Below are 13,915 nucleotides of genomic sequence, written 5' to 3'. Positions count from 1 at the left end.
GTGTGATAGTTTTGTAAGAGAAAAGTTCAATTATTATGAAGGCTATTATTTTAGTCACTAGTTGGGTATTTCAACCAATCATAAGTCCATACTCTAGAACATGGAGCAATTTTCCCGATTACAAACAGCGTTTTTTAGATCTTTAATCTTCCTATATAGAAAGTGTTTCTTTACCTGTACAACGTTGTGTGTACTTTATAACATTTTATGTAATCCTTGAATCATAAGATACGTAAACAATTATTATTTAGCAAAACATGACGATTGTGTAAACGTTTTCAAAATAACATAATTAGCTCCAGTGGGCATACAAAGAACATATACATGAAGATGTCAGCAAATCATCGCGATACCTAACACCATGACAAATTACAAGGCTAATTGGGAGAGAAATGTCAACAGGTTATTCAGGAATAGTGGAAAAAACGTCTCATGTTAACGTCTGTTTAGCATTGCCCTTGGGAGAAAACGAAAATAGCGTTGAAATGAGAGATACATCAATGTACAGTGGACAAACCTGAAGCCCTTGTCACTCATACTCATGCTCACAAGGAATATTCTAGCACTAGATTTTTTCAATAATACATGTAACGACAGAGAAATCTATGTAAACCTCATGTAATTATTATTGTATATCGACATTCCAACAAAATAATTTTTAAAGCAGATTTTTAAAGTAAGAAAAGGAAATAGTCTAACACCCACTTAACCCGAGAGTTTGAATTGTATGTCAATTAAATCAATATGAATCACGTGTAAAATTTCTTGTATCTTAACATCCGAAAACGATTTTTTTTCAAAACGACGTGTCATCAGGAAATTACTCACTTTAATTAAATATTGTTAAACATCTTTGATATGGAAATTGCACTTAGTTCGGTAACGTTTATTAGTCATAGTTGACATTATTTTTTTCATACAGCTTATTTTATAGGCATACAACATACCCCATTTTGGGTTCTAGTTTTCAAGTTTGTAGAGGTACGCACTATTAACGGTATATTGTGTTTCATGTCGATAAACATCCTGCAATTGAGCTCATGAGGGATATGATTACTGGGCGAAAATTACAGCCTGTCGTACAATCTTAACGACGTCGTTTGAATGTATGTTATATATTAGTAGCAGGGTATTACATTCAGTCAAGCAAACTTCATCGAATGTATATGACGCGAGTAGCCTTCTAACAGGAACAGACGTAATTTCTGCTCACAGCCGCCAAGCTCGTCTTTCTAATAGATTTGTTATTTCCAAAGCATGCTGAATTGGACACTTGATGCGAGTTCAATCAAATAATGTTTTCAGAATGATTGTATGTTGTATTTTGAGAATTGTATTGGATGTATAAAAGCATTACAATTTTTTTTTCTAATGTGTTACATTCCACAATATCATAACAAATACAATTTATCTATACAATTTGTGTAGGTATACAGTTTTTAAAGTTAACTCAACATCGCTTCATTTTCAAAGTGCACGTGGTATCGTGCGTCAGCTGTTTTTGGGGAAAGGACTCGATATTGAAAAGTGGTTACTCCCCATGATGATTCAAATATTTTGTATTTCTTCTTTTCCAGATAAAAGTTTTTTTTAGGACTTTGGGGTTAGCATTAAAATGAGTCAAGAATGACATTTGTTTTTCATACAACTTCGGCAAATTCCTAATTTTACAAACTCAAAAGAGGTAACGGGGACTTTTTAAGGTAGTTGTGGCCACATAAAATTAAAGGGCCGTTTATTGAAAATTCACTGATAACATAAAACAACAAACTTCATGGCAAAAAACTACGATTTTCTCCTCCATGTTGAAACACACAATGATAATCAATTGTTCCAATAGGGATCAACACACCACAATATTTGATTTCCAACAAAAGATCTCTAGAACTACAAATCATAAACACTTGTATACTAGGGTTGCAACAACTCTAAATCGGGTCAAAGGTTGGTACAATAACTGATGATGTGTGGTGTTTTCTTTATCACACAATGCAGAATGTCTTTGAAGAAAATGTTACCTTGTTCGCTAACCCTTGCCCTAACTTTTTAATTGTTCTGTGAATGCATGATCAGGATTTTGAGATCATACTTGTAAAGAGAATTGGTAGAGACAAGACGATAGAATAAGTTACAATCATTAGATGTAACCATTCAAGTTTGTTCAGTTCCTGAAGATTGGTTTGTTGACGGAAAATAATTAAAGTTCATTCAATTGCAAAGAACCCCATCCAACTCAACCCAGTTTATTTTAGCTTCATTGCCCTACATACACGTCTCGTATAGCATGATAATATGTTGCTCAACAATGATCGCATCGTAATCAGCAATCAATCCACATGATCAAGGTTGTGGATTACCGTAACCATGGTTTCAATCTAATATTTTGTGTGTTGAACACGTTGTCGTCCTGACTTACACGCTTGGCTTTGCTAAACATCAAACAGAGATCTAAAGACAGATTACTTTGTGTCACCAAGGAAAATGATATTTTCAGCAATGTAAGTAGAAAACGTGATTGTTCAATTATACTGTTTCTCTTCATTAATCATGGCAAAGAAGTTCTCACGTGTCAACTACTTAAGGGCTTTTTGTCCATTCTCAACCCGAATTGTTATTTTCAGTATGCCCTTTAAGTATTAACGTGTGTGTGTATGTGTATGTGTGTGTGTTCGTGCGTGCGTGCGTGCGTGCGTGCGTGTGTGTATGTATGTATATGTGTGTGTGTGGGGGGGTGTCCTTGCACGTAGGAATATATACATTTACGTCATCGTATTTGTAGTAGTGATTTGAATTTAAGTGAAAGGTCTGCTGAATTTTGCACGTACATTTTAATGTCTTACGTTCTAATAGGGTAACCAATTCATTATTGATTCATTATCCGAAGAACCTTTAACAAATTGGCGTCGTGATATCAATCTTAGAGATATGGTGATCCATACAGAACGACATGGAAATTAATGCTGGTTCATTTCCATGCGCGCGACCGTACTCGATGTGGTACGTATGTCTAATCATGTTTTGGCCCTATTGTGGCTGTTACCAGTTGATTTACTTGTATCAGTACTAACGTAGTATATTGCATTACATGCCACAAATGTGTTTTGTTTTTGTATATAGGTTCGACTGTACGTCGTCTTGGTGATCGTTTCATCTTACCAGACAAAGGAATCGTAACTATCCTGTATCTGTGCATTTTATTAGGAACGATCATAGTGTATCAGATATGTCTATTTCAGGGTTTCTGGTGAATCGGATGAGGATCGATTGAGGTTGAAGGAGGAGAAATGATTTTCCATCCGGGAACGCTGGAACCCCATGGAACTTATAGATTATTTACATCTTTCCCTAATATCTAACTACGCTTATTCTATCATTCAGGCGTGTTCCTTAGGGTTCTTTTTGCTGGACGTGACTTTTTGATCTTTCCGTGCGTAATTTAGCGATTTAAGATAATTTGCGGTATGTCGTTCTATAATCCATAAGAGTTAGATATGATATACAATAATATTATAATATACAGTCAGGTGGTGACCTACTATATATCTTGCCTTGATATCCTATGATAAAGAATATTGATTCGAAACGTCGGATTGCATTTATTGATCAGGACTGTTACATGTATATGCGTGTAAGCGTCTCACTCGAGAGGACAGTGCTCGATGCAAATATTAGTAGCAGAGCATTATAGACTTAAATCCAAAGAATAAGGATGTAATAAGTCGTTACTCAGAGTTTCACGCTTCCAGCGATTTTCAGACAACTAAATTGGTATATATATATATATATGTATATATATATATATATATATATATATATATATATATATATATATATATATATATATATAAACATACATGCATACATACATGCATACATGCATACATGCATACATACATACATACATACATACATACATACATACATACATACATACATACATACATACATACATACATACATACATACATACATACCAGTTCATTGTATGGCAAGATATATATTGCTTCTTGCATATCATTCATATCATTCCTTTTGATTTGTACGTTTTCAACTCGGATGTTTGAACGAACAATTCTCCCTCCCAGTTTTTTCAGCTGCATGGACCAAACATTAAGCATACCAGACTGTGTTTCTTGTCTTATTATAGTGTATTTGCCCACTTGAAAGATACATAAATGTACATCACATTTCAAATTTGGAAGACAGGTCATATTTTGACCACTGACACCAAATATTTATTTCAGTGTTGTCAGGAAACCAGGGGATGATGCATGCCATTTCTTTTCATGTGCAATTGATATATATTGATTTCATGACTAACTTTCATAACAGTGTTTTCAAACTGAGAGTTGTGGTTTTCCTGGTAGAGTATTTGTAGCGTCACGATGGCCGGCATTGCTCCAAGTCCTTGTAATTGGGCAATATCGGAACCATGATTTTACACATAAGTCAACCTTACAACCTATTTGTTTTCTCGATAAATAAAACTTAAAACGTGTGCTGTAGAGAAAAGGTTTCCAAATCATATATAAGTACTACGTCATTATATATCAGCATTCCTTCTGCTTTCAAATTAAAGTTATGACCTCTCTCCTCTAGTACACAATGACATTCATAACGTACGTTCTTTGCGAAGTCATCACACTCAATACATACAGTATTTGTAAAATATAAATGACAAGAAATTAGAAGCATTAGACACGCAGCCATAAACTGACAGGAAAACCTATATTCTGCGTCACTTGTCATAATCACTTAGCATCAGGTTGCTTGAGACACATAAACTTCTTATTAACCCTGGGATGAGAACTGAACGTGCTCTCAAAGTCTAGTTTCTCAAGGAAAAATCTGGATTTTAACGAAATTATTTAATTGTACCAATTAGGGTATTTCCGATTCAGGATGTCGTGAAGGTTTACCTTTCATGGTTTCACTGAAATGACTGCCCACGCTTTTACCTTTCGTGCGATAGAAAACGTTTTAACCGCGCGTTGTCAAAGAACATACATTAGGTGAACATTGGTGAAAGCATGATGCAAATGGGGAAGGTACATGTATGAAACATTATTGGTGCCTCCTAAAAGTAAAAGTGCTTCCTTACCATAATTTTTTACGGATTCTATGCCGTGTTCGGAATACTAATAACTTTGGTCGGTGGTTAGCGTCAATTTTACGATCACGACAAGATACTAGTATGCATGTACTTAATTAGTAAGCCTTGCCTGATGTTTGTAATTTCCCAATGCACACTTACGAGTATGTCAGTCGCTTTTTCTCTATCCAGTAAAACGTATACAATAAATCATATTTCTTCAATTTCTCATAAAATGATTGATAACCTGCTGACAAATTCATAAATAATGTAACATTTATTTTCATAGAGTGATAATCATGGGTGTCTTCAATTCAAACTGCTCAAATTGTAATTTATCTTTTTTTTTTCAAGAAAGATTGAAAATATTATTGCAAAATATTTATCTGGTTCATGGTAGGATATATCTTAATGTTTTGTAAAAAATGAATTATGGTTTCATTGAATGTCTACAGACAGAATGAAAAATAAAGATGATACATTGAAGAAATGACCCAAGTCTTAAGATGATCAATTTGATACTTGAAAGCTAGTGTCTGATGACGTGTTTTCTACTTAGGCAAACATAAAAAAATATTTGTTTCCGATAATTTGACCAGAAAATATTTAGGTCGGGGTTTTATTTTTTATATAACATTTTATTTGTTTTAATTACTTCGAGCCAAAGGCAAGATACTCGTTGATCGAAATACTTCCGTAACAGTTGATGAGGTATAATAGAAGTAAATGAAGCCATTGAATTTATGTGATTCAGAAGTAGACAAACATAATTTTAAAAAAACAGCAGACTGCTGTTATAGGCTGAAATGACATATTTTCTCTCTGGAAAGTGATTTTAGAAAACGTAACGAAAGCAAGAAACATGATAAAGGTCGGTGGCATGAACTAGGGTCGGTCGGGTTTATCGGAAGCACTTATTTTTTCATTTCGGCCTTTCATTTTATACAACTATTTGCATAATGACCTACGTCAGCATATGAAAAGAATGATTGAATTTAATATAGTGATCTATTTTAGCGCCAATAAAATAACTTATATTTGAAGGCCAAGCTAATCATTTATAAAGGACATTTAATCGATTTTGGAATAGGCATTTTTCTTTGTTGCTTATGTCATACTAATTTATCAAACACATACTAAATCTTAATCTGAGACTACGATCCTCGACCGAAGTATGTGAATTTGCAATAATTTATGTTAATTTCTATTGATTAAAATTGTGATCCGTTGAATTTTAGTATGTAAATTTGTCGTATGTAAATTTGTAGTATGTATATTTCTATATAATTTTCAAAGTATGTAAATTTGTAGTGTAGATTTGTAGTCTGTTCACGTTTATTATGTAGATGTGTAGTATGTAAATTTGTAGTATATATATTTCTACATTATTTTCAATGTATATTAATTTGTAGTGTGTAGATTTGTAGTCTGTTCATGTTTATTATGTAGATGTGTAGTATGCAAATTTGGAGTATATAAATTTGTAGGCTATTGATCAGCAGTATGTAAATTCGTAGTATGTAAATTGGCAGTATGTAAATTTGCAGTCTGTTGATTTGTAATATGTTCATTAGTAAAATGACAATTTGCGACATGTTAATGATAGGTGGTTGGTTGGCTGGTTGGTTGGTTAGTTGGTTGGTTGGTTGGTTGGTGAGGTGCAATAGCGGCGGTGGCGGCGGCGTTTGTCAAGATTACAATAAGTGACATATATTGCAAATAACAAAAAGTAACTTACTACCCATTAGGGACGAAAGAAAATACAGCCTGTCGCTCTTACAAGTGAAGTTAAACAAGGTCAAAACAGCAATAGATCCATACCATTAATAACATAGATATCGTATTACCGTAGACTTGTTCTCTGTATGTAACAAGTTACTCAGAGTCCTTAGCAATATATGAGTACTTGTCATGTGGAAATCAATGGCAATTAAATATCGGTTATCACGTCAAACTACACACCGGGCTATTATCCCTGACGTAGCAATCCGTTATTTGTTCCCGTGGAGACATGATGTTTTCTTTTTGAAGTGTTATGAAAAACGCTGGGATTATTGGACAGCACACAAAGACTACTTTTATTAGGAAGAGATTGATTATGAAAACCCCTGTGTCATTTAATGAAGGAATTCATTCCGTTATAAATGTAATTGTGAAATTGGTAGAGGTTTGATAGAATTGTGTTCAATCTTCTGAGTTGTGCATGTACTAAGACCAGATTTAAACTGAATGCCTCCCGTAAGGGAATCACTAATTATGCAAATAACTCATTAAACTAAAAAAACTATGGTAACAGGCTTTGTTTTTTGGACAAGCGTGCTTTCTTAGGTCAATGTATGTAAGAGTGTATGATACTGCATTAATGCAGTCTTAAGATATAGCCTAATTACCGAAAATCATTAATTATGCAAATTATTCATAAACACTGTAAGGTACACCAAAAAGCTTTACAAAACATATGCGATTGTTATGGCTAACATGTGTACTGAATTATATTGGAATTGAAGTATGTATTCTTAAGATATAGCCTAATTACCGAAAATCATTAAGGGAGTTGCACAGGCTAGGACGTCAGTTAAAATTCTCAATAAAAATATGTAAATTCAATTCAATAAATGTATTTATACACATTTGAATAAGAATTAGCAAGGGGCAAACAGGAAATGTACAGGTAAATCGACCTCAAACTGTGACTGGAATTCACATGTTTGTATTTTGCTGGGGAGTCTGATGCGCCCTCAACGATGACTCTCTGTATCCAAGGCCCACATCACGCAATGGCGGCATTTTGTAGAAGGCTCAGATGCCGTCAGCATGAACTAGTATTCAGACGCCTGCTGCCAATTTCACCTCAAAATCTCAGACGGAGGGTGAGTAAATAAATATAACGTTCAACCTTTGATTTAGATGTGTTTCTAACTTTCCTATGCTATCCATGCGTACATGTGTATCACCGTCATTGACGTCACGTATTGTCGCCCAGTACTAGTACTACGTAGATAGTCGGTGCAATTTTCCCTGATAGTGCACTTCACCGGCACCTATGCTGAGTAACTTACTGATTTCATGCATGGATGAGAAAGTGGCCTAAACATTATTCTTTTCTTTTTTTGACAGGATCAATCCGAAATGAAATAGACAGGCTAAGACAAGAAGAGGTACAAAAGGTCGACGGGTGCGGACAGTGCATTGAGTAGCTAGCTAGATACTGATGCCGTCCGATACACGAGTAAACGATTCCCAACTTATCTGAATTACTGTGTTTTCACAGGGACTTATCATTTCATAAATAAAATATTTTGTGTATTTATAAGATAGTTTTGACTTTTGTTAATAAATCATCGATCATGTATAATACAACCAGACAATTGAGTTGATAAAATATTTGGATCCCATCCCATGTTGCATTCAGTTATGTGCTTTCTACTCTGTTGCAGTAGAAATGTCATGTTTGTTATTTCATTTTGAATTCCATACATTATTGGTGCAGCATACTTTTTCAACACTACAGTAAACTTACTCGTGATCTCATTCGCTTGCTTGCTCAATGACTGGGAGAAGACCAAGAGTGTTATAAAATTTACTGAAATTTATTATTGACTATATTGTACATAATTATTCTGGATATGGCTTCTTCTAGTGTTGATTTTACAAAAAATATAAATGGACATCTAATAATAACTGATACATGACATGAGTCTGTACGGAAAATCTACTGTAGACATAAATATTTCCATACATTGAAACATTCACAGAAGTACAATTTCTGACTTGCCATACACGCTTTCATTTTGTGGACGATCCACGAGAAAATTCGACACTACTGCCGCAACAGTTGACACATTGCAGGACGATTGAATATTAGAATGACAGGTCTAGTCAAATGAAAGTTGCGTTTTCTCTGTAGTACGTAGGGGTATCTTCGTTGAATGGTTTTGTACCCGCTGTTGCTTCTATTTCTTGTATAAACCGTCTGTCGGCGTCGCAGTCCCCACACTTGTAGACCGGAGACCGTAGACACGTAGTCGGCTGGCTGCGCTGTGTGGGTTACTGGACAATGTCTAACCACGAGGCCTCGCTCTAACCCAGTCGCCGTAACTCTGTCTTGCGACTCCATGTACTCTTCCCTGGCCTTTATACCAGCGTCTGACAAGGCATTGTAACGAAGCTTGGCCTTTCTTTTTCCTATTTTTGGTTTCGGCAACTTCAAATTAGCCGTATTTCAGGCGATATGCGGCGATGGCTGATCAGCTGAGCAACCGAGGCTTCACACAGAGCATAGCGTTGCGCAACGCATGGTTTGTTGTTGTCTCCCTAGCTTTGTAATAATAAGTAAGCTTTACGGTACGACACATATTACTTGTATAGAGCGTCTCTACAGTAGTCTAAAGGTGGATATGAACCATATGACGATTACCATACATACTAGAGGGTCCAAAGAAACTAATTCACAGCTATGCTTTCAACTAGCGCTCCTACATACGGCGCAGAGGGTTCGTGAAATGCTGAAAAACAGCATTTCTTCTGTTTTTCACTGTTTTGAGCTCATTTTCTTAATCATTTAATTTGCTTATTATACAAGCTAGGGAATCCGGGTTTCGATTATCAAATAAATTAGGTCAAGGACAACAAACGTATGGTTGGAATTTTCCCAACAGTTGAATGACCAGGGAACACTGCTTCATTGTAAATGGGATACATGTTTACAAAAAATGCAATTTTGACAGATAATAGCAACCAAAGTTGTACCATACGAATTTGACATTTGTATTTATGATGACAGCGGTGAAAAAAACCCGAAAAAAAACCCAACAATTGCCTTGTAAAAATTGAAAAATATGAAAAATATGACATATTAATATACACACGTATCAAATTTCATCATAACATAAACAAACAATATTTTAATGTTTTTGCTGATATGTTGAATATATAAAGAACAAACTGTGAAAATATGGAGTCAATACCTTCATTTTTAACAAAGTTATGACATTTTTACTAAGTAAAGAATGGGGATGAAAAATAGCCTGTGCAACAACCTTAATTATGCAAATTATTCATTAACACTGTACGGTGCATCAACAAACTTGATAGGACATATGTGTTTTCTTATGGTTAACGTATGTACTAAATTATGTTGAATTTGAAGTATGTATTCTTAAGATATAGCCTAATTACCAAAAATAGTTAATTATGCAAATTATTCATTAACGCTGTAAGATACATCAACGAATTTTATATGACAAATGTATGTTGTTATGTTTAACGAATATACTAAATTATATTGAAATTAAAGTATGCAGTCTTACGATATTGTGTAATTATTGATTTCATTAATATGCAAATTTCTCTAATTAAACATTAACAGATTTGGCTCAAAACCTAATCAGGTCTAGCAAGATTATATATCCCAAATTTCATTACAATTGAGCCAGCCGATTTTTAGAAAATGATGACACAGACACACAGACAGATAGACACACAGACAGACAGACATTCCCCTTTTAATACCTCCCGTACCCTTACAGGAGGTAAAAATGGAGTAAATAATTTCCTTAGTTTACTTTTAATTAGTAAAAGACAGTTACCCTGTTTAAAATTACTCAAGAACATAACAAACGTGTCCCAACCGTTTTGACGGATTACCCTTGGTGTAATTACCTATCTGAAAGTGATGTTCATTAACGCTTCGACGATAGTTAGAACTGACAGACTTTTATCAAATGAACCATTGAGTCGGAGATAATATCTAGACAAGCGACTGTCTCCGAACTCTAACTTGATTAAAGTTTTGCTCCATGAGGAGACTGATCAATTATAAGATACCATCAATAATGAACTGTCCATGCACCCACTTCCTTGTCTATCCTTAAAGTGTACAGTTACTGTGTACAATGTGTTGAAAAACAAACTGTAGACTAAGGAAAAATAGAAAACGTTCGTTGCACTTAGATGCTTAAACTGCATCCATTGTATTGAAATCAGGTAACCATGCACACGGCATATTTCACCAGCAGTGTCTTGCTTGACCAGCAGTTTGGACACGAACTGTAAAACAATTTTCCCCTCTCCAGACAGTTTAAAATAACATCATGATTTTGCAATACTGTGTGTTATTCTGCCTGAATCCCTGTATGTATGTATGTATGTATGTATGTATGTATGTATGTATGTATGTATGTATGTATGTATGTATGTATGTATGTATGTATGTATGTATGTATGTGTGTGTGTGTGTGTGTGTGTATGTAATATGTATGTATGTATGTATGTATGTATGTATGTATGTATGTATGTATGTATGTATGTATGTATGTATGTATGTATGTATGTGTGCATGTAGTGTAGGTATCTATCTATCTATCTATCTATCTATCTATCTATCTATCTATCTATCTATCTATCTATTTATCTATATATCTATCTATCTACCTATCTATCCATCCATCCATCCATCCATCCATCCATCCATTGGTACATCCATCCATCGAGCTATCTATCTATTTATCCATGTTACGTACAAATATGTGTTATGCGTATTATTAGAACACCTGCTTTATGTCGGCTTAGAAGATGTGTATTACAAAGGGGTGTAGGATGATTCCGATGCAGTCCAAAGAGACCGTTAAGTACCGAGAATCGCATGGTAAATATACGGAATGTTAATCCCTAAGGAAACTTAAAGCCTAAAGTTTTCCGAATTGCACATTGCAGTGACGCTATACCGTGACTCGAATGAAAGGGGTTTTCAGACAAAGATAAGTAAAGTGTATTTTACTCCCTTGTGTTTACAATATTTCCCGAGATGAAACTGTTCATCTATAAAGAGCACGGATCTGTACATGTTGGTCCAAACAGAGACTTGAAATCGTGATCATTAACAATATGATGAAATACACCGAATACTAATATTAAGCTATTGGATTATTTTGTCCAATGTTAAGAGGGTATGAGCACGAGATATGTTGTGCAAAATGTATTGATTTCATCATCCCCTAAATATACTAAGGGACTGGACATAAATTACAGGGAGAGGGGACATGTGTTGCGGGAGTTTTTCAACTAAATGTTTGGGGTGGGGTTGGGGTCACTATTTTCTGAGCAGTGATATTTTTGATTACAGATATTCCAATGACCGGGGGAGGTGCGCTCAATCATTTTTTTGTGCAAGGTCTTTGGGGTCAATCTTTTCCATAAGAAAACACCCCCCCCCCTCATCCATGTAATTGTGTTCAATCCCTTAAGTCATTAAAACGTGAAAACGACATGACAACGCCTTTTCGCTTCGAATATTATACCCTGCGAATTAATTTTAATTCATCATCCATTCATTTATTTAATTACTTTAATCCAACCTTCGTCACTTACTTGTCATTTTTTTCTACTTTTCTCAAAATTTGGGATTGTGATATACCATCACGTGAGATATGTCACAAATAAGATTATCGTGTTGTAAAGGATTTATTTCATAGCTATTAAGGAACGAACCCCGTACTATCCAAAACCTGTCAAACGTTGTATCACTGAGGCTTTATCCTTTCCCTGTGTACGTCGGGACTTCTTGTCAACCCCTCCCCCCCCCTTCATTGCCCGTCTCGATGTAAACAAAAATTCTAACAAAAATGTCCATGTTTCAGTCGCCACAAACTTACGTATACTATAATGTTAGTGAGATCTGATATGCATACATGCATGCATGAGGGATCTCTACTCGACTGTGTACAATGCACTGTCGTTTCAGTGAGACATGATAAGATAGAGTGACGTTTCCACTCATAAGATCAGACAGTATTGGTAAGGATTCCACGTGCTTCGCATTTACTGGAGGAAAATCTTTACTCATGCATTCATGACCATGATATTTTGACTTAAACCCCAAAATATCTAAATCCAGACTCAATTTTAAAGGCTACACGCAGTATTCCCCTGACTGATATTCTACTCTAAGTTAACGTGAAACGGGGGTGGGGGTGATATTACTCGGGTGTTTCCTTTTACATAAAACAAAAACTTACACCATATACCCTAAACTAAAGATCTACGATTACATTGATCTAGTGTAATAATACTAAACAATGTTGAAACATTCCTTCGATGATATTGAAACTTGTCTTCTGGCGTTGTTAGCAGAGTTCAAGGCATAGTAGGAGGTACCTCGACTCATGCTGTTTAAAATGCCTATACTAAATCATGTCTTTGCATCGTATATAACATACTAGAGCTGTGTTTGGCATTTGTAGTGATGATTAAGTATACTTCATTTGGGGGGAATACAAGTACCATAAGTAAAGTATTAACCCAAAACTGTGAACGCAGCTTTTCTCCTTTTAGCAATATACTAAAGGTTAACTGATGAGAAAAACCTTAGGTAGTTCATCCTACAATGTCAAGCATCTCCAATTTTCAACTAATGAGGGAATCCTTAGTCATTCATTCCACATCAAACAGTTGTCGCTTCTGAACGTAATGTAGATTTCGCCGGCCTTATCGCAGGACTTGTGTAGATTTACAAGCCCTGATAACTAAGAAAGAATTGGACAAGGTGATGTTTCATCGTTGAGTCCGTTACACTAAATACAAATTAGTGTCAATGATTCCCATGAGATGATTGAGAATAAAGTAGAAACATCGGACACATACATCAGGTGAGTTGTTTTCAAGCAACCTAGTTTCCAACGTGACGTTTTTCAAACAACCTTCCATTCAAGCTAAGGCTGTGAGTTTGTTTAACAGCCTAGTGCTCAAATTGAGTCAGTGAGCGCTTTTCAAACAAACTACTTTTTATGGTATGCAAGTGGGTTTTCTTAAACAACAAGCTACCTT

Source organism: Glandiceps talaboti, chromosome 4 (assembly GCF_964340395.1).
Source record: "Glandiceps talaboti chromosome 4, keGlaTala1.1, whole genome shotgun sequence".
Taxonomy (NCBI): domain Eukaryota; kingdom Metazoa; phylum Hemichordata; class Enteropneusta; family Spengelidae; genus Glandiceps; species Glandiceps talaboti.
Note: the sequence above shows the minus strand (reverse complement) of the source record.